The 26531-nt window shown below is 41.7% G+C and overlaps 1 protein-coding gene across 3 annotated transcripts in view; it reads right to left on the minus strand.

The window, feature by feature from the left end:
• ZNF385A (zinc finger protein 385A) overlaps nucleotides 1-26531 on the minus strand; it is a 229273-nt gene that overhangs the window by 29715 nt on the left and 173027 nt on the right. The gene's annotated exons all lie outside the window — the stretch shown is intronic.

Here is a 26531-nt window from a genome sequence, read left to right on the forward strand (position 1 = left end):
TTGGCCTTCTCCGGGTCCCATTGACTAAACAATGTCATTTGGCAGGCCACAGGGGAAGAGCCTTTTCTGTGGCAGCCCCGGTCCTCTGGAATCAACTCCCCCCGGAGATAAGAACTGCCCCCACCCTCCTTGTCTTTCGTAAACTACTCAAGACCTATCTATATCACCAGGCATGGGGGAGTTGAGACACCTTTCCCCCAGGCTCTTTATATTTTATGTTTGGTATGTATGTGTTGTTTGGTTTTTAAATATGATAGGGTTTTATATGCTTCTTTTTTAATATTAGATTTGTTTCGCTATAATATTGTTTTTATTATTGTTGTGAGCTGCCCTGAGTCTTCGGAGAGGGGCAGTATACAAATCTAATAAATAATAATAATAATAATAATAATAATATTTATATATTATTATTATTATTATTATTATTATTATTATTATTAATAATAATAATTATTATTAATTGACATTTAATTACACCAGCTGTTTTGGAATGGAGGAGGGAAGGCATTTAACAATATGCATGTATGTATAATACAGAACCTAGTGATTTCTTCTTGATTTGTATGTTGCCCAAAGTTGTAAGGAACCAGTCTTCAATCTGAATTAAAGAAATAATATATGCTTCCTCTGATCCTGACTCAGATAAATCTATTCCTGCTGATCTGTCCAAACCAATCAAAACTACATTCGAGCCAAATGTTGTTCTTGGCTCTACTGACTTATCAAAACGATCTGATTCTTCCTTCTATAAAACATTTCAAAAGTATCATCAACATTGATTTGCACAGTGACTTGATAAGAGCTATAATTTGCAACTGCTACTGAAGTGTGAAAACCTTAGGTTTGATATGCATGACTGTGACCTTTAAGCATCTGAAAAATTAAGCCCATGCCAAGAGACCTGAACTGGCAGAAATTTACATTTTGTTCCCCAAGATTTTCTTCCATAGAATCCTGTTTATGTAAAACCAGATAATACGTTGACAATGTCATCAAAGGTCATGAGGAAGATGGATTAAATCCCTAGATCGTTTCTGATTTGCTGGCTGGATTGAGGACATAATTGCTGGAGTATTGTCCTTGATTGAGCCAAGCAGCAATACATTTTCTCAAAGAAGCTTCAATTAGCCCCATTTTCTCTATTCTGGAGATACGTACTCAAGAGAGAACGAAAGCTTGCTTATAAACATTCATGCCCATAACTCAAAAGGGTTTTCTCCAGCTTTCTTTTCAGTAAGACCTCATTTATTATTATTATTATTATTATTATTATTATTATTATTATTATTATTATTATTTTTAATTGGAGACTTGGGGCGGCTAACAGCAATAATAAGACAGTGTACAGTAATAATCCAATACTAAAAATGATTAAAAACCCATTAATATAAAAAAAAATTAAGCAGATATGGTATAAATGCTATAGTTAGACTGACCCTATTGCTTGTATGTGTGTGTGTGTGTGTGTGTGTGAAAAAGAGAGTGAGAGAGCAAGAGCGAGAGATTGCTGTCTTAATTTTCCTACATTTCTCCTTGCTCACTATATTATTTTTATATCTAATCTACATAATTACCTTAACTAATTTTAGAAAGGAATTTCTCATTAAACCATTTCCATGCACAAAACGGCATAACCCCACAGCCACTGCTTGTCTTTCAGGATTGGTACATGATCTGTTAGATTCTTTATTCTGGGCTTTGGGTAGGAAAAGTGAAAGCACCTTTTCCCCCCTCTTCTTAGAGCTAAGATTGAAATGGGAAATCCTGGCTAGAAAGACCAAGAAGTCCCCGGCTAGACAGATGCAGGGTGGGAGGGTCCAAGGAAGTGATGGGGAACCTATGGCATGCATGTCTCTGTTAAAAAGTGCTATTGCTAACATGTTGTAAGCCACCTTGTGTCTAAGGAGAAGGGCGGCATAAAAATTGAATGAATGAATGAATGAATGAATGAATGAATGGACGGACGGACGGACGGACGGGCGGACGGACGGACGGACGGACAAACAAACAAACAAACAAACAAACAAATGAACAAACAAACAAACAAACAAAAAATGTCACAGTTGGTATGTGCAGCCATATCAGAGAGCATGTGAGGTGTTGCCCTATATCAGACCCAGCGTACATGCTCGTGCGAGCCAGCTAATTTTCTGCCTTCTTCTTTTCAGCTGTTTTCACTCTACCCAGGCTTCCGGGAAGCCTCCTGAAGCCTGGGGATGGCGAAAAACGGCCATCATCAAAAAGCCTGGGGATAGCAAAAACGGAAGTTTGGAACTTCCGGTTGGCCTGTTTGGCCGTTTTTCACTGTCCTCCAGTTTCAGGAGTCTTTTATGAGGCCTTTGCACATGCATAGGGTGCAGTGCACATGCAGTGTGAGTGTGTGCGTGCACGAATGCGCAGGGGTAGGACATGGGAGCACTAGCAGTCAGGCTGGTTTTAAGTCTCCCCGTCCCCATTAGCAACATTGAATTATATTTTTCCCCTCTTTTCTCCCTATCACTTTTATTTACATCTGTGTTGTACTGGAGAATATATTTTGGGAAAGACGGATGAGCTTTTAACACTGAATATATGTGAGTTCTTTGGGGAGTCTTTGTTTTGGCTAAAATACGGGCTAAGAATGCTTGAGACCAATAAATCTGCCACACTTTTGGCATGTAACGGCTTAGCCAGTTGTGACAGCCAGCTGTGGAAACTGCCTGAAAACATGTCCTAATTTTGAATCCGGGAAGTGAGATTTCATCTTTACCGAGCGAATTACTCCCCCTAAGTTCAATTGCGGCGCAGGCGGAGTAACAGTCGGACACAAAGGTGTGGGTATAAATAGGGTCACTTTTATTAAACAAAATTCAAATTAACTATTTAGCCAATTAAACCACGTGACCTGCAAAGGTGCATAAATCAAATGGGGGCGGAGTTAACTTTCCAACAAACTCAACTGAGCAACTCTAGGGCGAAAGCTCCTTGCCCGGGTGCACGGTCAGGTAAAATTACAGCTGCCCCCTGCCCAATGCCACGCCCCCACGGCGTGTGGGATGGCTCGCCACTGGTCTCTGATACGCCACAGGCAGCGAGCCACAGGAGCAACCCCCTCCCCGAACCCAAGCCGGTCGAGCCCTGTAATCCGAGAAGGAGATCGCCCCTCACCTCAGTAGAGGTGCCCCTAAAGGAGATCACACAGTTGCTGCTTACGCCCATTTCCGCCCCCTTTCGGCCGTCCCCCCCCCAGTGACCTTGAAGGGGGGGGGCTAGTTGGTGAGACCACCCCCTAACCACACTCCCACGCACAGAGTGGAGTAGGCGAAAAACAGCCACAATTCGGCCAATTCATTGTGACTGCAAAAAATTCCTACTCGGCCCCACCAAGGGCGACCCATCATATGCACCCTGTAACAGAGGGAGGGTGGGCGGGTGTCCAACGCCGGCGGGCAGGAGGCACTACGCCACGAGGCAGCCCCTTCATAGGGCTGCCTCCCTCCTGCCCGGTTCAGGGGGTGACCACGCACCCAAACGCCGCGCTGCGGCCCCCGGGGATGACGTGGGGGCCGCAGGCTCCGCCCCAACATGGCGGCCTCCTTCCCCGGCCCATGCCGCAACCCTCGCCAGCGGTGAGTCGCCAGCGGCATTCTACAACATAAAAACCACTGAGTGGACAAGATTAACAAGGCCCAGGCTACAGCAAGTGCCCATCTTGCTTGCTCCAAAGTTGTGCCATTTCTTCCTTTCAGTCACTCTCTACAGACTGAGTACAGAGAAATTAATTTGATCAGAGGGCTGCGCAACAGGACGTGACTTTGAAGGGAAAGGGAGACCTTTTGATCATTTTGGCATTAAAAGAAAAAGGGAAAAAATGGATTGGCAAGTCCCCAAAACTCAAAACTTTTGTCCAAGTCACGCAGAGCAAATTAGGCAGCTGCATTGACTTTTGATGAGTCACCTGGCACCTCTAATAGTCTTGCTGTATGCCGCCCAGATTCACTTTTTCAGAAAAAGGGCAGCCATATGAAAAGTATATATATAAAAAATACATAAATATTAAGACTACACAGACGGGTTTCAGCCTTGGGGAAATGAAGATTTATCTATTAATAAATCCCAATTCTTTTATTGATGCAAAGTAATTGGAAGTAACATAGCTATAAAACTGAACCATGTCCCAAAACTGCTTTTTTGAGAGACAACCGGACTTTGTTTTTCTTTGAAGATGTTTCACTTCTCATTCAAGAAGCTGTGACTCGATGGTGGAGAATGGAAGGATTTATATCCTTTTTGTCTTCAAAGAAAAACAAGAAAGTCCAGTTGCCTCTCAAAAAAACCACCATTGAGAATCTTCATAGATATAAAGCTGATCCCTGTTTTCTTTGCATAAAAATATAACTTGGATCACAAATAAAATTCATCCAGTCCATGTGATGAGGTCTGCTATGCTTTTGGGACACTCATGGTGGAGGAAGTATTTTCTTACTGCAATTTGCCCTTTCTTTTTAAGTCCCATTCTGCAGCACCAGAGCTCATGGGCCTCCAGTGAAATTGACTGAGCAGCCCATTAATTGCTACTAGTTGTTACCACAGTACCCACAGCTTTAAAAAGGAGTGAGTCCTCACAGGATGTTTTTTTATAGTATTGGAAGAAAGAAGGTGGTTCTGTACAAATTCCAAGTGAGCCTGCACAGGACATTCATAAATTCTACTTCTTTTTGCTAGGTCACTCACGGTATCTACCACATCTGAAGATGCAAGAGGAGACCGTACTTCAATTGCTCAGAATATTACCTTCTTTTATTTTTAAACTCCTATACCTGTATTTCCCTAAGGACAAAGCTGAGAACTGAGATTCCCTCTTACTCTAACTCATGTAAATGGTGCTGAGCCACCACTAGCGGGCTGATTTGGAAGGGACAATGTCTCTCTTTGGTAGGAAAAACTACTTTTTGAGATTGAGATAAATAGGATGAGCTGTTACAATGGAACAAGGATGGGGAAAAGAGCACCAAAGGTGGGGATTGCTTATTTCTCTCGTGCCTATTTGTGGACTCCACTTGGGGAAAAGGAATCCTCAATCTGAGTATTGCATTGGCAGTTCTGTGTTAGCAAAAACTTCAGAAGAGAAGGATTTAGGTGTAGTGATTTCTGACAGTCTCAAAATGGGTGAGCAGTGTGGTCGGGCGGTAGGAAAAGCAAGTAGGATGCTTGGCTGCATAGCTAGAGGTATAACAAGCAGGAAGAGGGAGATTATGATCCCGCTATATAGAGCGCTGGTGAGACCACATTTGGAGTACTGTGTTCAGTTCTGGAGACCTCACCTACAAAAAGATATTGACAAAATTGAACGGGTCCAAAGACGGGCTACAAGAATGGTGGAAGGTCTTAAGCATAAAACATATCAGGAAAGACTTAATGAACTTAATTCATATAGTCTGGAGGACAGAAGAAAAAGGGGGGACATGATCGAAACATTTAAATATGTTAAAGGGTTAAATAGGGTTCAGGAGGGAAGTGTTTTTAATAGGAAAGTGAACACAAGAACAAGGGGACACAATCTGAAGTTAGTTGGGGGAAAGATCAAAGGCAACATGAGAAAATATTATTTTACTGAAAGAGTAGTAGATCCTTGGAACAAACTTCCAGCAGACGTGGTTGGTAAATCCACAGTAACCGAATTTAAACATGCCTGGGATAAACATATATCCATTGTAAGATAAAATACAGGAAATAGTATAAGGGCAGACTAGATGGACCATGGGGTCTTTTTCTGCCGTCAGACTTCTATGTTTCTATAAACGGAGGCTCAACCTAATCAATTATGGCTTTTCCTATATCAGTGATGGAGAATATTTTTCGGTTCGTGTGCCAAAAGTGGGTGTGTGAGTGTATGGTGTGCTAGCATATATGCGTGTGCCCACACCCCTTCTCTCTCCCCCACCATGCATGAACAATCCCCTGCTGCCCCCACGCATGCGGACAGGCCTCAGTGAAGCCTGGAGTGTGAAAAAACAGCCACATGGGCAAATTGGAAGTTCAGAAAAATGTACTTCCGATTTGCCAATTGTGCTGGGTGTTATTTGCACTAGCAAATAGCTTCCCTGAACCCTCCAGAGTGCAAAAAACAGCACAATGGGCAAACCGGAAGTGCGTTTTCCGAACTTCTAGTTTGTCTGTTGGGCAGTTTTTTTGCACTCTGAGGCTTCAGGGAAGCCTCCAGAGGGTGAAATGGCTTTTCCCAAAGCCAAAAATCAGCTGATCCGTACGTGCATGCATATTGCAGCTGACATAGGGCAACGTCTTGCGTGCCCTCCAATATGGCTCCATATGCCACATGCCATAGGTTCTCTATCACAGTCCTATATTCTTCTCAACTTAACCAATGAAGGCTTTTCCTATGTTCTTCTCATTCTATAGGTCTAGGCCAGGGGTAGGCCAAGTTGGCTCTTCTATGACTTGTGGATTTAAACTCCCAGAATTCCTGAGCCAATCATGCAAGCTCAGGAATTCTGGGAGTTGAAGTCCACATGTCATAGAAGAGATAACTTTGCTTACCCCTGGTCTAGGCAATGAAGGCAAAGCAGGGGTATTATTTAAATCAAGTGACAATGGTTCTGCTCATTTGTAGTGCTGGGCCAAGGGTAGGCAAAGTTGGCTCTTCTATGACATGTGGACTTCAACTTCCAGAATTCCTGAGCTAGCATGATTGCTCAGGAATTCTGGGAGTTGACGTCCACAGGTCATAGAACAGCCAACTTTGCCTACCCCTGTGCTAGCCTATTTGAATGAGAAATATTAAAGTAGTCAATAATGAACTTACTGAAGAATAAAATATGAACTGTGCTATTTGAAGAAAGGTAAAATATGCCCAAGATAACCTGTCCAGCATAAAGGCCTTCTTGCTTAGTCTCTTCCAAGGATGGCTTCACCTGGACTCATTCTTGATACTCACGGCCTTTGTGATGGAGTGTCCTCCTGCGAAAAGCAAGAGGCCCAATGTTCTGGTTGCCTGGAGTGGGCAGGCAGGCTCAGCATCGGGACTCAGCATGATGCCCAAAGAAGAGCCGAAAGAGCTTTAACAATTGTTTCTCCACAAACTAGAATGAATTAGCCAGACAGCACCCTTGATGTTATGTTGGAATCTTCAGACTTGTGGAATTCTACTTTGATACTCCTTCCAGAATCCCAAGGTCCATGGAGGCAAGTCAAACTTCAAAATAGTAACAAGTCCCCGAGTTTGCGGAGAGGGGTGGCATATAAATCCAATAAATCCAATCCAATCCAATCCAATCCAACAAGGCAGAGAAGCTATGGTTGCCAAACTGTCAGTCTGTGCAGAATTTTGTCGAAAGGAAGATGACCTTGATGGAGATATGCCAGTGTGTAATAGCTAGGTAACATTTGGAAACAATTCAGGTAGATCTCTCCCTAATTTACTGAATTATAAGGAGGGGGAGGAAGAGCATAAATAGACTAGCAAGACTGACATCAGCCCTACTACGCAGACAGGGTCAAGAAATCAGTTTCTCAGGAAATTCAACACTATTTTTATTGAGGTTGCCTAAAATAACAGATTCTTGCATATTTTCATCAAGGTCTTCACTCTACAGATTTAGCCTAGTTCTAGACAGGTCACAGGCCATCATTGATCTGATAAACTGTCTCAGATTTCTGTTTTTTTCTTTAGAATAAACATGTCTCTACTGTGACTTTCATTTTTTTTATTCTACTTCTATAACTCAGGTTGGAAGGAAGCTGGCCCTATCTTTCAAAGATTCTTTTTAAAAAAATGAGTGAAGCTGCATTTATTATTATTATTTATTGGATTTGTTTCTATAAGTGACATTTAAGGTGCTGTAAAGGTTTGAACCACACATCCATGCACCAACACTCTGACTCATTTTAAATCAATATATGTTGCTTTCCTTCATGAAAAGTGTAAGTACTGCTGTTAAAAACTAACAGATAAATCTATAATTTTAATCTAAGTTGTGATTAGAAAGGGGCATATCCGGTAGAAAACAAAATATAAGGCATGACTGTGCTGATGCAAAGGAAATTCACTGCTATTAAATCCAAACTATTTGTGTGTGTGTGTTTGTGTGTGTCTTATGTTAAAGCCACACTGTGGCCTTGACAGTATAGACCAGCGGCCTCCAATTTTTCTAGCTAGGTGCCCAGCAAGGGAGGGGAGGGGATGCCTGTGAGTGGCAGGCAATTGCTTGCAAATGTGCTGAGTGGCAGCTGCAAGTGCCTACCGCTTGAGTGACAGGACCTTTGTGTGTGCATACGTACTTGTCCACTACTTAGGCAGCCTGGTTCCAAACAGGTTGTAGCCCAGGAGTTGGGGACCCTGGTATAGACTATGTAAACTTAACAATGAATTGCTTCTATTGTTTCAGTGGGAGGCTAAGAGAGAGAATAGGGAAAGAGCAACTCTGCTATATAGTCTAGGGCAGTGATGGTGAACCTTTGCCAAAAGGACGAGCATGCATGTGAGACTGCACATGCCCACACACATAATGCAATGCTCTCTCCCCCGTGCATGCATGCGGAACTCACTGAAGCTTGCAGACTTCCAGTAGGCCCATTGGGCACATTTTTTGCCCCCCCAGGCTCCGCAGGCTTTACTGAAGCTTGGGGAGGACGAAAATGCCCCCCCCGCCCTCCGGATGGCCAAAAATCAGCTGGCCAATGCTGACATAGGGCAACCACTCACGTGCCCTCAGATATGGCTCCCTGCGCCACCTGTGCCGTAGGTTCGCCATCACAGGTCTAAGCTATTGCAGCTCTCTTGGGGAAAGTGTACAGTGGTACCTCGACATACGAGTTTAATTCGTTCCAGACCCGAGCTCGTAAGTCGATCAACTCGTATCTCAAACGAATGCCTTTAGACTTTGTTTTTCGCGCCGAGATAACCAGAAGCAAGGAGATTCTTGCGCCATCTAGTGGAAGCTCGGCTCGTATCCCAAATTTGAGTTTGGGTGTCGAACAGAAATTTCGCTCGTGTAACTTGGAATACTCGCATGTGGAGCAGCTCGTATCTAGAGGTACCACTATATAGGGAAATTCAGCTAGAGAAACACCATTAAATCAGCAATGGAGAAGTGCTTAAGAAAGGTGAAAGAGAGCGAAATTGTAAGAATCACTTTCTTGCCCAAAAGGGAAAAAAGAGGGAACGGGTATGGACAATTTTGATTCCAGGCTGTCCTCATTTAGTGGCTAACTGCAGAAACAACAGTGATGAAAAAGTAACTTTGCAACCAATCCTTACATTTACAACTCTTGTGGATCTGCAAAGCAAAGGAAACTGTAGTAATATCACAAGCACAGCTGCTGTTGGAGATAAACTAACCAAGCCAGGAGGAGTCAAGTTGGTGATTAGTCAGGAATCTTTACATTGTCTGACCCTATTGGAATGGTGTTGAACATTAACTAATCTAACCCACATGTAACCCACCAATCTGGGAAGATTCCTGTGAAAGAGGCATGAGCAATAAAGTAACTAATTAAACTTTTTTGCATTCGGATCTGGTTTTTTACACTTGACAGTTGCAGTTTCACTTAGCAGCTCCTTTGCTTAACACCTGCATGTGGTTACAATTGTGGTTGTTAAATGAAGACTACTAATCCAAATTTAGCCAGAAAGTAAAGGATTAATATCTCCCAACAATTGCCACTTGACAGGCAGCTTGCTGTCCCTCCCCACCATCATTTTCCCTTAAAAAATAAATAAAAAACAACATCTAAACTACTCCTACTTATATACAGTAGTTTGACATATTGTAGGTGGTTGGGGATAATGAGTGCAGTCTTATGTATCTGCTTGGCATTCCCTGGGGAAAGTTACTACAGCAGTAGATACTAACACGTCTCTCTTCTCCCACCTGGGACTTTTACTTCTGCTAAAGGCAGGTTTGGTTTTTCAGATAAAAATGCTCACAGACCCCCACATTTGCCACTGTTTCCCTATTAGACATAACCACTCATTCAACTGTTTTGATAAATTTTATGTGCAGTTAAAACCAAAATACAGCTTTTAATTTAAGCACTGCCATGTTGTCTGTGAGAATACCATTTAAATGTCTACCTTTAAACTTTACAATGTGTTTTCTTCTTCTTCTTCCATCTCTGGAGGGTTGATACGAAGCATTTCATGATCGAAGCATTTAAATATGTTAAAGGGTTAAATAAGGTCCAGGAGGGAAGTGTTTTTAATAGGAAAGTGAACACAAGAACAAGGGGACACAATCTGAAGTTAGTTGGGGGAAAGATCAAAAGCAACATGAGAAAATATTATTTTACTGAAAGAGTAGTAGATCCTTGGAACAAACTTCCAGCAGACGTGGTAGATAAATCCACAGTAACTGAATTTAAACATGCCTGGGATAAACATATATCCATCCTAAGATAAAATACAGAAAATAGTATAAGGGCAGACTAGATGGATCATGAGGTCTTTTTCTGCTGTCAGTCTTCTATGTTTCTATGATTCGATTTACATTAATCAAAGAAATGTAGGAATGGAAGAGGCAAAATTTCAAGCAAATCTTTCTAGGAGCAAAAAAATAACGTATCAGAGATGGGCTTCTTCCTTGGCTAAATTCTAAAGCATTCCTATGAATGCAACAATTGTAGACAGCCTAGTTTCCTCCTGAGGTTTTCAACTTCCATTTCAGCAACACCTAATCAATGCTAAGGAATTGTGAGAGGGATGAAATACAAGAACTGGCTAACACCAAAGTACTGTACCTACTGGTATTTCTGATCTACCTGAAATATATGATTATGATCTCTTTGTGAGACTGCACCCTGCTCTGCCCTTTCAGATGCCTGAAATAAGGATCTCATTATCAATGCCACACTTTCTCTTATCTCCCAATCTCGGATTCCATCTGGCTCATCATCCTAATCCCGAGCCCTACTTACCCTCCCCTTTAATCTCAGATTCTTCACCTCATCTTTTTATCTCTCTATCCTGGATCATGTGGATGTGACAGCATAAATATATTGGGTTCCTTTAAACAGGAGAAAGAAAACTTTGCCTATAATTTAGACAAAATTGTTATTTTTCTAGTGCTGTCAAAGATGAAACTGTTAGCAGGAAGCAGTGAAAAAAAGGCACCAAAATACACCCCGAGAGAAATTAATAAGGAACTTCCATCAGTACAAAAAGTAGAGAGATCAAGGAGGATAGTACAAATTTGCATGCGAGCTGCATTGGATAAACAGAGCAAATCTATGGTATATATCATTATTCAGAAGGAAATCTCTTTGAGTTCAAAAGGATTTCTTCCCACAGAAAAACATGCATATGATTGCAGCCTGGGGGCTTTTGATAATACACATCAGAGCAATCTTGCAGCTGTGGGAGAAGGGGGGACTCGGTGGCAGACCAACTTTAGGAAATTCACAGATCTTGACTGGAGGGCAACAGCCCTTTCCCTGTGGTGCCTCCAAAACATAACCTCTTTGGCTGCTTTTTCTACCTGTAAAAGGTGTGCTGACCAGAACCATAATATCAGCTCTCTTCTCAGTGTGGTCCCTCCATAGACATGTACAAGGCATTATTATATCAGAACTTCTATTTCAGATGTCATTGCAACGTTTCCAAGCATGGAATTTGACGCTAATGCAGCAGCTGTCCAATCTGACCTCAGGGCTAGTCCCTGCTGGCATTAATGCATAGTTTGCAGATGGACAACATCTTCACTGTTTATATTCAACTGTTTTTGCACTTTTGAATATTGCGTTATAAACAAATGCTCAAAAACAACTTCCTGAATATTTTTGGCTCCTTGCCTTACCTGATACTAATTTTCCTAAAATCATTTATTAAGAAATAAATCAATGATAAACTGATACACTGCAAAGTGTTGAGCAAAGGCATAGAGATGATGGCAACTTTAATCCATTGTTCTGGTTGAACCATCTTGAGAAAGAGTGTGTGTGTGTGCGTGTTTGTGTGTGTGTGAAAGATTGATGGGATACAAACTCGTTAGCCTCCTCCTATTAAATGGCTCCATCCATCATCACAGGCGTTTTGTGAATAGCAACTCCCTCCCACGGCAACAATTTTACAGTATCAGCATGCCCATGACAAACTCTCATCGTCCCAAATGTGATTATAACCTCCAAAAGGTTTCCTGTATTTGACTCATTGTTGGATTCCTTATCTATGAAGCACCTTATATGAGAACATGCAAATTACTGTTTTACATGTAAATAAATAAACAAAGCTTTTATCTTGACATAAAGCATGTGGAGTCCTAGAAGAGGATGAAAGATGAGAGATGAAAAAATGTGATGTGTGAGAACAATGATAGCTAGCAAAATACCGATTACATACAGAGGACAATCAGCGATTCTAAGGGCCCCTTTTCAAGAAGAAAGCATTTTCATTATGGAACCTAACTGTTGAAATTCAGGAAATTAAAGTGTCTTCTCAATTACAAGCAGATCCATGATGTTTTCTGCTCACCTGTCATCTAGATGAGTTAAAACAAAGATCTTCTATTTGGCTTTCAGAAAACAAACTTTTCTACAAATAAATTTCACCAGACTCAATAGAACGTTTTTTTGGCTTACTCTGTGAACGGTACTGCACTTTAAATTTGTCATTTTAATTTCTGCAGCAGCCTTGATCCCCTTTCCCCCCTGATTTATTTGAAGTCATGAGTTGGTTAAAAAAAAGTTGCAGCAAAGGTTCTGCATGTTTGGTGCAGAGTGAATGGGTCACTTATTTAATTACCAGCTAGTGTGGCCCTTCTAATAAGTACGTTTGTAAACCAAAATTTTATAGGACAGTTAATCCCGTCAAATTCAAAACCAATTTATTTATTATTGTGAAGTCTATGTTTGTTTCCAATTATAGCAGCAGAGTTTCCAAGGAAAACTGCTGGCCGATGTGGAAGTTTCTTCCACAATTATGTGATCTGTGACACACAGTTTATTTTAATTAATGATCCTTATATGAATAATTCCTATGACAAACTGCAACATGTTACGTAATAAAAGGTTTCAAAACAGCAGCCATAAATTGGGCATGGCTCTGGAAATGATAAACCTGTCCACTTGTATGCTCTCTAGAGTCCCCTTGAGTCCAGTTTTGCTATTATTAGCACAACAAGCACTGCAGAAACCCAGTTGTAAGGCGACTAGATCCAGGGTTCATAAATCTGAATGACCACTAGCTGACAGCAAAGGATTCTTTAGTGATTATTCAGAATTTTGTAACCTAGATATCCTAGCTTTAATACAGCGATCAAAATGTCAAAGTTTTAACACTGAAAAGTCCAATTTAGCTGTGAGACATATGATGTTCCTAATCGCCGTCTCTCATCCTAACTGCACTGGCTTTTGCCCTTTGAAAGAGATAGAAATGAGAGAGGTGAGAGAGAGAGAGAGAAGAAAACAGCCTGATAAATATTTAATTAAGACATTCTTTTCATGTACCCTGAATGCACCAGAAGTTATTGTTCAATAAACACCCACAGAATTGCCTTGAATGTTTCCTGGGATTAAATTCTACTGAACACAAAGTGAGTTCTCCTCTGGTTAGGTAAACATGAAACAAAGAGCATTTGTGAAGGTACAGTTGTTGAGAATCGATTGCCCTAAACCCAGTAGTAAAATATCACAAAGGTTGTATATACCTTAACCTATATATGAAATGCTTACCATTCCTGTACGTACCTTAAAGTAATTCTTATGCTCAACCAATACTTTATATAGCCTCCTACAGCTTAAAATTAAATTAGATCCAATTCTGTTTTCCCCTAGACAGAAAAACATATTTTTATTTACAGCTCTTCCCAAGGACACAAGTAGTCCTCGACTTATGACCACAATTGAGCTCAAAATTTATGTCGCTAAGTGAGACATTTTTTGAGTGAGTTTTGACCCATGTTATGACCTTACTTGCAATCGTTGTTAAGCGAATCACTGCAGTTGTTAAGTCAGTAACAGGGTTGTTAAGTGAATCTGGCTTCCCCACTGACTTGGCTTGTCAGAAGGTCACAAAAATCAATCACATGACCCCAGGAAGCTGCAACCATCATAGAAACATAGAAACATAGAAGACTGACGGCAGAAAAAGACCTCATGGTCCATCTAGTCTGCCCTTATACTATTTCCTGTATTTTATCTTACAATGGATATATGTTTATCCCAGGCATGTTTAAATTCAGTTACTGTGGATTTACCAACCACGTCTGCTGGACGTTTGTTCCAAAGATCTACTACTCTTTCAGTAAAATAATATTTTCTCATGTTGCCTTTGATCATTCCCCCAACTAACTTCAGATTGTGTCCCCTTGTTCTTGTGTTCACTTTCCTATTAAAAACACTTCCCTCCTGAACCTTATTTAACCCTTTAACATATTTAAATGTTTCAATCATGTCCCCCCTTTTCCTTCTGTCCTCCAGACTATACAGATTGAGTTCATTAAGTCTTTCCTGATACGTTTTATGCTTAAGACCTTCCACCATTCTTGTAGCCTGTCTTTGGACCTGTTCAATTTTGTCAATATCTTTTTGTAGGTGAGGTCTCCAGAACTGAACACATTATTCCAAATGTGGTCTCACCAGCGCTCTATATAGCGGGATCATAATCTCCCTCTTCCTGCGTGTTATACCTCTAGCTATGCAGCCAAGCATCCTACTTGCTTTCCCTACCGCCTGACTGCACTGTTCACCCATTTTGAGACTGTCAGAAATCACTACCCCTAAATCCTTCTCTTCTGAAGTTTTTGCTAACACAGAACTGCCAATGCAATACTCAGATTGAGGATTCCTTTTTCCCAAGTGCATTATTTTACATTTGGAAACATTAAACTGCAGTTTCCATTGTTTGACCATTTATCTAGTAAAGCTAAATCATTTACCATATTACAGACCCCTCCAGGAATATGAACCCTATTGCACACTTTAGAGTCATCGGCAAAGAGGCAAACCTTTCCTACCAAACCTTCCCCTATGTCACTCACAAACACATTAAAAAGAATAGGACCCAGAACAGACCCTTGTGGCACACCGCTTGTAACCTGTCTCTGCTCAGAATACTCGCCATTAACAATAACTCTCTAATGTCTATGCTTCAGCCAGATTGAAATCCACTGAACTATCAGATAGGCAATATTCACGGCACCACCTTGATCCAACACCTTTGTGACATAGTCAAAGAAATCAATGAGATTAGTCTGACATGATTTGCCTTCAGTAAAGCCATGCTGATTTGGGCCCAATAAGTTATTGTTTTTTAGGTGCTGATTTATCCTCTTTTTGAGTAGAGTCTCCATCATTTTAACTATAACTGATGTCAAACTAACTGGCCTGTAGTTACTAGCTTCTTCTCTACTGCCCTTCTTGTGGATAGGCACAACACTGGCCATTCTACAATCCTCAGGAACATTTCCTGTTAACAGGGATTGGTTAAACAAATCAGTCAGGGGGGTAGCAATGACAGATCTGAGTTCTTTAAGAACTCTGGGGTGGATGCCATCTGGACCCATTGCCTTATTTATCTTTAATCATTCAAGTTCTTCTAAGACATCGGCTTCTAAGATCACTGGAGCCGAATCCGTACAGCTGGAAGCAATGCTATATCCCTCTATAGTATTATTGTGTAAGGTGTCTTTTGAGAAAACTGAACAGAAGTAGCTATTGAAATGGTCAGCGACCTCCTTATTCCCATCAATGCATGTATTATTCCCGGTACTAAGCTTCGTGATGCTGCAGTTTTTCTTCTTCCTATCACTAATATATCTGAAGAAAGTTTTATCCCCCTTCTTTACAGATTTTGCAATTTCTTCCTCTTTTGAGGCTTTAGCAGCATATATTATCTGTTTCGCCTCCTTCTGTCTCATTTTATACACCTCTCTATCAGCTATACTTCCAGACTCTTTATACCTCATATAGGCAGCCTTTTTTTCATTGACTATAGCCCTTACATCATTGCTAGACCATAGCGGTTTCTTCTTCCTTTTACCTTTAGTTATTCGCTTTACATACAGTCCTGTGGCTTTTAAGATGGCCTTTTTTAATACAGTCCACTGGGTGCTCGCTCCTGCCATTTTATCCCTCCCCTTTAATTCATTATTTAAATATTCCCCCATTGCATTAAAATTTGTTTTTCTGAAATCCAATACTTTGGTTGCAGTATAGGATTGCTCACATAAACATGAATCAGTTGCCAAGCTTCTGAATTTTGATCACATGACTCTGGGGATGCTGCAAATGGTCGTAAGAGTGAAAAAGGATCATAAGTTACTTTTTTCAGTGCCACTGTAACCTATAAAGCCCTATATGCCATCGGACCAGAATATCTCCAAGACAGCCTTCTGCCGCACGAATCCCAGCAACCGTTTAGGTCCCACAGAGTTGGCCTTCTCCAGGTCCTGTCGACCAAACAATGTCGGTTGGCGGGACCCAGAAGAGCCTTCTCTGTGGCGGCCCCAGCCCTCTGGAATCAACTCCCTCCAGAGATTCGAATAGCCCCCACCCCCCTCGCCTTCCATAAAATGCTGAAGACCCACCTTTGTCGCCAGGCGTGGGGATAATTACCACCTTCTCCCCCTTTTTATTATGTTTTTGGCCTCATTTCATGATGGATTAGGTTGAATGTGTATGATTGTATAGTTAGGGATTTTAATATGTATTAATGTTTTTAAACTGATTTAACTTTTACTATTAGATTTGTAATGTATTGTATCACTATTATGTTGTGAGCTGCCCCGAGTCTTCGGAGAGGGGCGGCATACAAATCTAATAAACTATAACTAACTATAACTTCAAATGGTCACTAAACGAATTGCTGTAGTTCAAGAACTACATGTACATAATACAATCTCCAAAGCTTCAAGGTGGGTGGGTAATATATTAATTTCATGTAATCCCTATGAGGCTGGACCCTGTTTTTTTGTAACTCCTACTCCTATTATCAAACCTTGGGTTCTATTGCTAGAGGTCTCTAACCTTGGCAACTTTTAAGCCTGGTGGACTTCATCTCCCAGAATTCCCCAGCCAGGAAAGCAAAGCCGGTTGTGGAATTCTGGGAGTTGAAGTCTGACAGGCTTAAAGTTGCCAAAGTTGGCGAACTCTGCCCTTAAGGGAGCTGCTCCTTAACCCTACATCCCTTCCAGCACCAGTTTTACTCTACATCGCACTTCCTGCCAAGGAGGAGGAATTTAGCTCATTAATGTAAGGGAACATGTCAACATCCATTCTGCACAGTGGACCCTGTGGAGCGCAATTTATTTACAGTCTCACATTCACTCCCCCACACACAGATCTCACTTCCTGGATAGCCAGGAGACTAAATCGCCTCCTTCAACATGCAAAACCAAAGCTCCTGGGGTCTTTTTAATTTTTTTGCATCAGGAGAGTGGAACTTGAGAAAGGCTAACTAGATAAAAAAAACAAAATCCAGCATCCTGTTTTTCACAACAGTCAGAGAAATCCATTAGTGAAGAGGCCTCATGAAGGAAAAAGAAGAAGAAAAAAAAGGATAGGAGAGTGGGTGGGGAGGAGAATCCAAGATCTGGAAACCTTTATAGCTAACAGCTCCTGACAGGATTATGGGCATCACAATCAGCATGTTAGGCCCAAGCCATCGTTTTGAGTTGGAGACTTTGGCCTGCCACTAGTAGGATAGCACTATGGGAATTGGGGAGGGGTGATTACATGAGGGGAAAAGATACTAGCCGCAATAAATTCTTTCCAGAGATTCAGTAGTGGGTTACTACCTGTACGGTAGGTGATTGCGCAATTTGCGTGCGACCGGTCTGGTGGCAGTCCTATGGGCACCGCCATCTTTTTTCTTCCATTTTTTGTATTTTTTGCAGAAGCAAAATCTCGTGAGGAGACGCAAGCAAGAGATTTTGGTGATTTTTGGGTTCTGCGCATGCGCAAAAGCAAAAAAATCACAGAAATCTCGCATGCACACATATCCTCTTGCGATATTTCAGCGTGTTTTTGCTTCCTGAGCATTCAGAGCCTCCGACCGGCAGTGCTATCAGTTCTTAGAACTGGGCCGAACCAGGAGCAACCCACCGCTGGCAGGGAGGGGCCATCTTCTGAAGATATGGTGATTGGGAATGTCTGCAGTATTACCGGTGGTGCTGTGCTGTAGACTTGGGTAAAGGCAGTCCGATATTTCTTTAATCTCCTTCCTTGCAATTCCTCCTGCAGAGGTAGTTACTGAGCTACCATCAGGGCTCAAGATCATTTTCCAAGTAACTTATAAATTCAAGTGCTGTCAATGTATATTCAAAGTGAGTATTTTTATTCCAACATACCGAGCACACCCTCCTTTTGCTTAGACTGTGTAACCTTTAGCATTTGATTTGGTTTGGCCCCATGTAGGATTTATTTCAGAGGGGTGGTATTGGCAGCCTTTGTTTATATCTGGAGGAAGCAATATTTTGAGTTAAATCAATATTGCACTACCGTTTCAAGCTCAGCTGCAGAGACCTGGGTACTTTTGTCCCCTAGATCCATGCTACAAGCGTTCTTTTTTCTAAATGTCAACGGTGGAGGGAGAGACACAGATCCCAGTGGGATATGAAGTCTGCCTGGCTCCAAAGAATAAACAGAATTTGCAAATAAGACTTAGCGAAAAATGTTCTTTTAAAGTATTTCCAGCCTGTTTCCCTTGATTATGGCCCTGGGTTCTGTTGTTTCAAAAATGGGTGCAGGCTCATGGCCCCCACTTTTACCTTTCCAGTCTCACCTCCCAGGGGAGCGAAGCAATCACTGTGGGTCACAAGAACTCAAGGGGAGAAATGGATGCTTTAACCCTCTACATCAGAGGTCTTCAAACTTGGCTATTTTAAGACTTGTGGACTTCAACTCCCAGAATTCTCCAGCATAGCACAGCTGGCTGGAGAATTCTGGGAGTTGAAGTTCACAAGTCTTAAAGTTGCCAAGTTTGGGGACCCCTGCTCTACATAATCTAAACTGTTTTTGCCTCAAACATCTCAAAAAACTAAAACTAAAAATAAATAATATCAGGGAAAAAAGAACTAACACCCTTGTTCTTGTTTCTCAATGCAATTGGCAGAATGCAAATGGCCCCACTTAAATTGTTGTTTAGATTGCATCTCACCCTGTCTTCTCCAAAAGCCAGCTGGGTTCTATCAACTGGCAGAAAACAAATCCAGTATCTCCTGATGCTTTCTAATTCCAGCTTCCACTGGGATCCAAGCCTCATTTGTTGTGTCTCCAAGTTGAATGGCTGCGGAGGTTATGAACCATGAAAAAAACAGAGCGATGAATTCCCTTTCTGAGAGGATAACTTTTTAGGGCAAATCTGCTCTGTTGCAAATCAGTGCACGAGGGCAGCGTTTGTTCTCCACAATGCAGCAACTCACTAGCCTGAAGCTAGAGGAGACGAAAAGTCAGATCTATAAACAAGGGTATTTCTGCAGAATTCTGCGGCAGTGGGAAAACAGCTGGATCCCAGTTTCAAATATTAAACACCATCTCAAGATCCCATTTCGCTTCCAACTTCCCTTCATCTTGACTTCATCTATTATTTTACCCTTTTCAAGAGCCGAGCAAAAAAAAAGGAGTTTAAAAGTCTCACACCATTCATATTGTGACCCACACGTCACCTTGGATTGTAATCTTCCCCAATTCTGGGAAAGAAAGACCAAGGGAGTGACTTGGAAGCTGTCCTAAAACTATTGTGCGTGGACTGGCAGTGAGCTCTAAACCACACTTTTACATGCTACTCTATGGGTGCTCTCTCACCAAGCTTTGTCAGCAAAAACATCCCAGGGCTCAACTCATAATTAAGACTACAGGTGATTAAGCCTCCCACCTTTTTTTTACAAATCACATAATTGAATGCTGTGCCATGACACATGTGGATGGCCAATGATGTACTGTATATAAATTTAAACGAGGATGAAGTAAAATATAGAAGGCAGGCTGCTCTTTAGGCCTCAGAAGAGCTCAGAGGAATTTCCAAGGTCAAATCTGGGGATGGAGGAGATTTTGTGTCAGTCCTTTTCAAAAAGGTGATATTTTTATTTGAATGGGCAAGAGCAAACCAAGATGGGTACAACTTTCCATTCAATCCCTCCTTTGATACCTCTCTTATCTTACACTGCCACCACCACCCAACTTCCCAAGTTAACTCTGAGAAAGTACTTCCCAGTCCAAATCTGCAGTGAAAATCTTTTATGTGAAAACTGGACCCACAAGGAGTGTTCCCTCTGTTCTTTGGGACTGGGCGACACAGAAATAATAAACAAACAAACAAACAAATAAAAACCCCACCCTGTTTTGCCTCAGAGAATTTCAAAATAAAATACTGTACTGTGTGTCTATAACAGTGAGCTCATAATAGGGCAACTCTATCAATATCAAAATGCCACTTAAATAGTTGAGCTAGTTTCAAACTAGATTTTGATTTTCTTTCTCTCTTCCTTACTCCCATTCTTTTTCTTTCTCTTTTCCTTCCACTCTTTTTTCTATCTGTTTCTCTTTCTTCCTCTCTTCCCCTCTCTCTCCTTCCCTCTCACTCTTTCCCTCTCGGCTTCTGGGCAGGTTTGGAAAACTCTGAGTTGATGATGATTTTTAAGTGAGCGATTGCTCACTGCTCAGCTTAGAGGGAACTAAGCCCACAAGTCTTTCTCTGAACAAAGATGTCCTAACTTTGTTTCAACTCGGAAACCACTTTGGGGGGAAAACTGAAACTGGTTTTGGGTTTTACTAATTCGATAGGTTGGTTGTTCTAGAAATGTTTAGTATATATTACTATGTAGAAGGAAAAGGTTGAGACTGTATTTTCTAGTTGCAGTGGTTCTCAACCTGGGGGTCGGGACCCCTTTTAGGGGTTGAACGACGATTTCACAGGGGTCGCCTAGGACCATGGGAAAAGAAAAATTTCCCATGATGTTAAGAACTAAAGCTTCTATTCTGGCACCTTGGAACATATTTTTACAATCCGACCAATCAGGCGTTTACAGTGGGGTGCCCCTCTGAACCTCCTGCCAATCAGCTTAAAGCTCTTTTTTAAAAAATAAAGTTTTTATTTACAAATAGAAAAACAATACAATTCAAAAAGAACAATAAATGACTATTACAAACATAAAGCTTAAAGCTCTGTTGGGAGAATTGGCACTAGACTTTGAGGGTCACTACAACATGAGTCTACGGAAAGGGGCGGCATACATATCTAAATAATAATAATAATAATAATAATAATAATAATAATAATAATAATAATAATAATAAGGAGGAGCTGCATTAAGGGGTCGTGGCATTAGAAAGGTTGTTTCTAGTGCAATAAAGAGAGTCAGAAATCAATTTCTTTTCTTTATTTTTTCCCTTTTCACGTACACTTTTTTCCTCCCTTTCCTTCCCATTATTTTTATTTTTCTTTGTATTTTACTTTGTATTGTCCTCCATTCATTATCCGTGTCATGAAACTCTCCTGGGTATAATAGAGAAGGAGACGATGTGCTATGAATTCTTCTACACGTGGGAGCTGACCCACTATTAGCAACACTGACCAAGAGCACCTCCTCCTGCATCATGAAACACTGCCTGCTACTCATTTCCCTGAGCCCCCCCCCCCCATTCTCTGTAATGCCACCAGTTCACGGTTGTTGCTCTCATTCGCCTGAAAGCAGCGAGCTATTATGAGACCCAGTTTGGAACGATCAGGCTTTGCTATTGACGGATTCTGGGCTTCGGTAGACGCTTGCTTGGTTTGCCCATATCAGCTCAATCCAGAACATCAGGATAAAAAAGTGGCCTGGCATAGGAGCTAGGTATCTGCTCCAAATTACTCCCACCGTGCTCCAATTATGTCATTAATGTAGCCTCAAAATAAAATAAAAAACTCCTTGGAGCTTGGCACATAGGGCTGGCAGCACTGGAATATAAGCACACTAGTGGGCATGGTTCCTTTTTAGGCTCGTCTTCACAGGGAAGGTGAATCACATGAAGTATCACCACAGCTGCTGAGTTTATGGACCATTTCCATTGGACCAGAGTACCTCCGGAACCGCCTGCTACCGCACGAATCCCAGCGACCGATAAGGTCCCACAGAGTTGGCCTTCTCCGGATCCTGTCGACTAAACCAGTGATTTTCAACCTTTTTTGAGCTGCGGCACATTTTTTACATATACAAAATCACGGGGCACATTGAGCGGGGGAGGGGGGGAGTGGGAGGGCTAAAAAAAGTTTGGACAAAAAAATTATCTCTCTCTCTCTCCCTCCCTTTCGCTCTATTTCTCCCCCTCTTTCTCTCTCTTCCTTCCTTCTTCTCTCTCTCCATCCCTCTTTCTTTCTCTCTTCCTTCCTTACTCTCTTTTTTGCTCTTTCTCTCTCCCTCCTTCCCTCCCTGTCTTTCTCTCTCTTGCTTTCTTTCTCTTTCTCTTTCTCTCTTGCTTTCCTTCTCTTTCTCTCTCTCTCTTGCTTTCTTTCTCTCTCTCTCTCTCTCTTGCTTTCTTTCTCTCTCTCTCTTGCTTTCTTTCTCTCTCTCTCTTTCTCTCTCTTGCTGAGCTTTGCGGCACACCTGACCATGTCTCGCGGCACACTAGTGTGCCACGGCACACTGGTTGAAAAACACTGGACTAAACAATGTTGTTTGGCGGGCCCCAGGGGAAGAGCCTTCTCTGTGGCGGCCCCGGCCCTCTGGAATCAACTCCCCTCGGAGATTAGAACTGCTCCCATCCTCCCTGTCTTTCGTAAAGTTCTCAAGACTCACTTATACCACCAGGCATGGGGGAGTTGAGACACCTTTCCCCCAGGCTTCTTTATATTTTGTTTTATGTTTGGTATGAATGTGTTGTTTGGCTTTTTTAAATATGATAGGGTTTTATATGCTTTTTTAATATTAGATTTGTTCTACTATAATATTGTTTTTATTATTGTTGTGAGCCGCCCCGAGTCTTCGGAGAGGGGCGGCATACAAATCTAATAAATTATTATTATTATTATTATTATTATTATTATTATTATTATTATTATTATTATTTCATTGTATTGATATGTTGTGAGCTGCCCCAAGTCCTCGGGGAGGGGCGGCATACAAATCCAATTAATAAATAATTAATAAATTTCTTCCACTAGAATCGTAACTCTGGTTTCACCCTGCTAAAGCTACAGCCAATAAAAGAGATGAGGGAGGATGCTGCATTCCTGGGAATAAATAAGTTAAACATTTAAATGGAAAGAGACAGGGATTAAAACTAGTAAGGAGGTGTCTGCTATTAAACTACTGAGAAGAGGGGATGCCAGCACAGTTTCCAAGTTCATCTTCCACCTCTCAGCAGCACAAGATCAAATTCTAAAATGTTTAAATTCTTCTTTCTACATACCTGTAAAAAAAAGTATGCATCCCCCTTCCCCAAGTATGCATCCTGGCTTAGAATTGAAACTAGTTATAAGCAGGGGTGGGTTCTAACTTACACTGTCGCTGGTTTGCTTCCTCATGTGACCATTCGTGCATGCATGTGCAGTGCCAAAACCCCGCAACCTTCCCCCCTAAAAAAAACCCCAAGCTAAAATCAAGATGGCAGCACATGCGCAGGAAACTCGGCTTCTGCGCATGCGCAGAAGCAAAAACCAACAAAAAATTCCCCTCCCCCCAACCCAAAATAAAAGATAGCGGCGTCTATGGCCTGGCACTGACAGAACGGGCTCTGTGACTTCACCAGTGGATTGCTATCCGTTCTATAGAACTGATGCGAACCAGGAGGAACACACCTCTGGTTCTAGGACTGTGCAAGGATTGCTGTTGTGTTGTTTTTTTAATTTATAAAGTAGCTCTGTTCCTTTATCTTAACAGCAACTTGAAACTGTAGGTGTTCCATCACTGGAGGTTTTTAAGAAGAGATTTGACATTCGTTCATTCGTTCATTCCTTTATTAGATTTGTATGCCGTCCCTCTCTGAGAACTCGGGGCGGCTCACAACAATAATAAACAATGTACAAATCCAATATCTAAAAACACAATTTAAAAACCCTTATTAATAAAATAATCACACAACCCAATCAAACCATACATTAAACAGGAGTTAGGGGAGGTGTCAATTTATCCACGCCTGGAGGCAAAGATGAGTTTTCAACAACTTATGAAAGGCAAGGGGGAAGGTCTGACCTCCGGGGGGGGGTGTTCCAGAGGCCCGGGGCCACCACAGAGAAGGCCCTGCCAGACGACATTGCTTAGTCAACGGGACTCAGAGAAGGTCCCATGACATAGATAGGGCCATGATGGCAAACCCAGGTGGCAGGCAGAGCCATATTGGAGGGCACATGAGGTGTTGCCCTGTGACAGTTCCAGCTAAATGATTTTAAGCCTTTGGAAAGGCCGTTTCGCCCTCCAGATGCTTCAGGGGAGCTTCCCTGAAGCCCAGAGGCAAAACAAAAATCACAAAATGGACAAACAGGAAGTTTGGAAAAACGCACTTCCTGTTTGTCCATTGAATGATAGGGGTTTTTTTCACCTAGGAACCCACTGATGCCATTTTTGGCGATTATTTTCCTGGCGTCTCCATGTCAGAAGAAGCCCTCCTGCCTGCCCTCATCTTAATGCTGACCTTTATTCTTCGTCCGAAGCACAGCTGGGAAGCTCCTTCTCAGAAGACGCAAGAAAACAATTGCTCGAAACTGAGTCATCAGTGGGTTCCTACTGGTGCGGCTATCTGGACTGCAGTGGTAGGAACTTACCACTACCTCCAGGGCTTCAGAAAGCCTGTGTGCAGCCATGGAGGGAGTTCGCATGCGTTGGGAGGGGTAGATAAGGGGTGGGTGAGCATGTGAATGCATGCTAGCACACTCACACAACCCCATTTGATACTCGAACCAAAAAAGGTTTGCCATCACTGGCATATTCAATTCAATTCAATTCAATTTATTAAATTTGTATGCCGCCCCTCTCCGAAGACTCGGGGCAGCTCACAACAATGATAAAAACAATGTTATAATGGCACAAATGTAATATTAAAAATAACTAATTAAATCATTAGTTAATTAAAATAATTAAAAAAACCAAACAACACATATATACCAAACATAAATTATAAGGAGCCTGGGGGAAAGATGTCTCAAATCCCCCATGCCTGGCGGTATAGGTTGGTCTTGAGTAGTTTATGGAAGACAAGGAGTGTGGGAGCAGTTCTACTCTCTGGGGGGAGTTGATTCCAGAGGGCCGGGGCCACCACAGAGAAGGCTCTTCCCCTGGGGCCCGCCAGATGACATTGTTTAGTCGACGGGACCCAGAGAAGGCCAACTCTGTGGGACCTTATTGGTCGCTGGGATTTGTGCGGTAGCAGGTGGTTCCGGAGGTACTCTGGTCCAATGCCATATGGTTTCCTGGTTGGGCAGAGGTTTGGACCAGAAGACCTCCAAGGTCAGAATTTAAAAAACTAAAATAAACTCCGGCAACTCTTTTTGTTGCATCTGTGCAAAGGCTTACAAAGTGGTGACTATCCTGGAAGGTGTATTTCATCAGTAAATGGATGATCAGATTCCCCCATCCCTACTTTAGTTTCCGCTCCATTCCTTGAAACTTAAGTTCACAGCTGTGATTGTAACGGAAAACAAAGAGTTTGACTCGGTACAGCTTCTAGATTCCTGACATTCCACAGCATTCATTTATTTTAATTAGTCTTTCATCGTGTATACATTAGAAGGGAAGTGTATGTACTGTACATTAAAGAGAGGGATGTGATTGTGTATATATGTGTAAGTTCGTGCATTTGACTGCAGAGCACGAACTCCCTACATATCCATAGGCAGAATGAGTAAGCCTGCGAATTTACATATGGTTTTAATTTATATACAGGCAGAAAAAGGACTCCCACCTTACTAATCCCTGGCTGCCCATTTTCTCCAAAAAGGAAAAAATGTGGGAGAAATGAACAAAAACTGAAATGCAAGATTTCCGGTCCTAAACCACAGCTTTTTCTTCCACGATCTCTCTCTTAAAGTCATTATACAGACACCAGTTCAGGGTTCGAAGTGCAAGAAGAGAAACAGCACTGGAAAAATATCTCAACCTAATTCAATCTCCAGAGAACCCCAACTTTCAGTTAAAAAAAGAAAAAGATTCTATTTCGGTTGTGGAAATGCCCGTGATAATTTAAAGGCAGCTCTCAGTCTTAATTCTAAAAAACAGAAGGAAATATGATCAGGGTTTCTTGTAGCTGGACCATGGAGTTACCGTATTCCACTCTACCCCTTCCTTCCCTGTGGATCTAAGCACTGAAGACAGAAACTCAAACCTCTTACTACAAAACATATTTATGCAATTTATTTAGCAATGTGCTGTTATGGACATAGGCTGAGGAAATATAAACTGGTATGGCTGTTTTCATTTAAATACTTCCATAACAATATTAATGTTCAAGCGTGCCTGTACAATCCTAATTGTGTTTGTGTGTGTGTGTGGTCACAACTTCACTATTGGCTAAGTAAATCGCAAAAATTCTTTTCTGATAGACTTAATCCTGTGCCCTTCAACCTGCTTCAGGGTAGGCCAAACTTTAATACAGGAAGCTTTTTCATCACTATACAGGTGAAACTCTAA

Source organism: Erythrolamprus reginae, chromosome 2 (genome assembly GCF_031021105.1).
Source record: "Erythrolamprus reginae isolate rEryReg1 chromosome 2, rEryReg1.hap1, whole genome shotgun sequence".
NCBI lineage: Eukaryota > Metazoa > Chordata > Lepidosauria > Squamata > Dipsadidae > Erythrolamprus > Erythrolamprus reginae.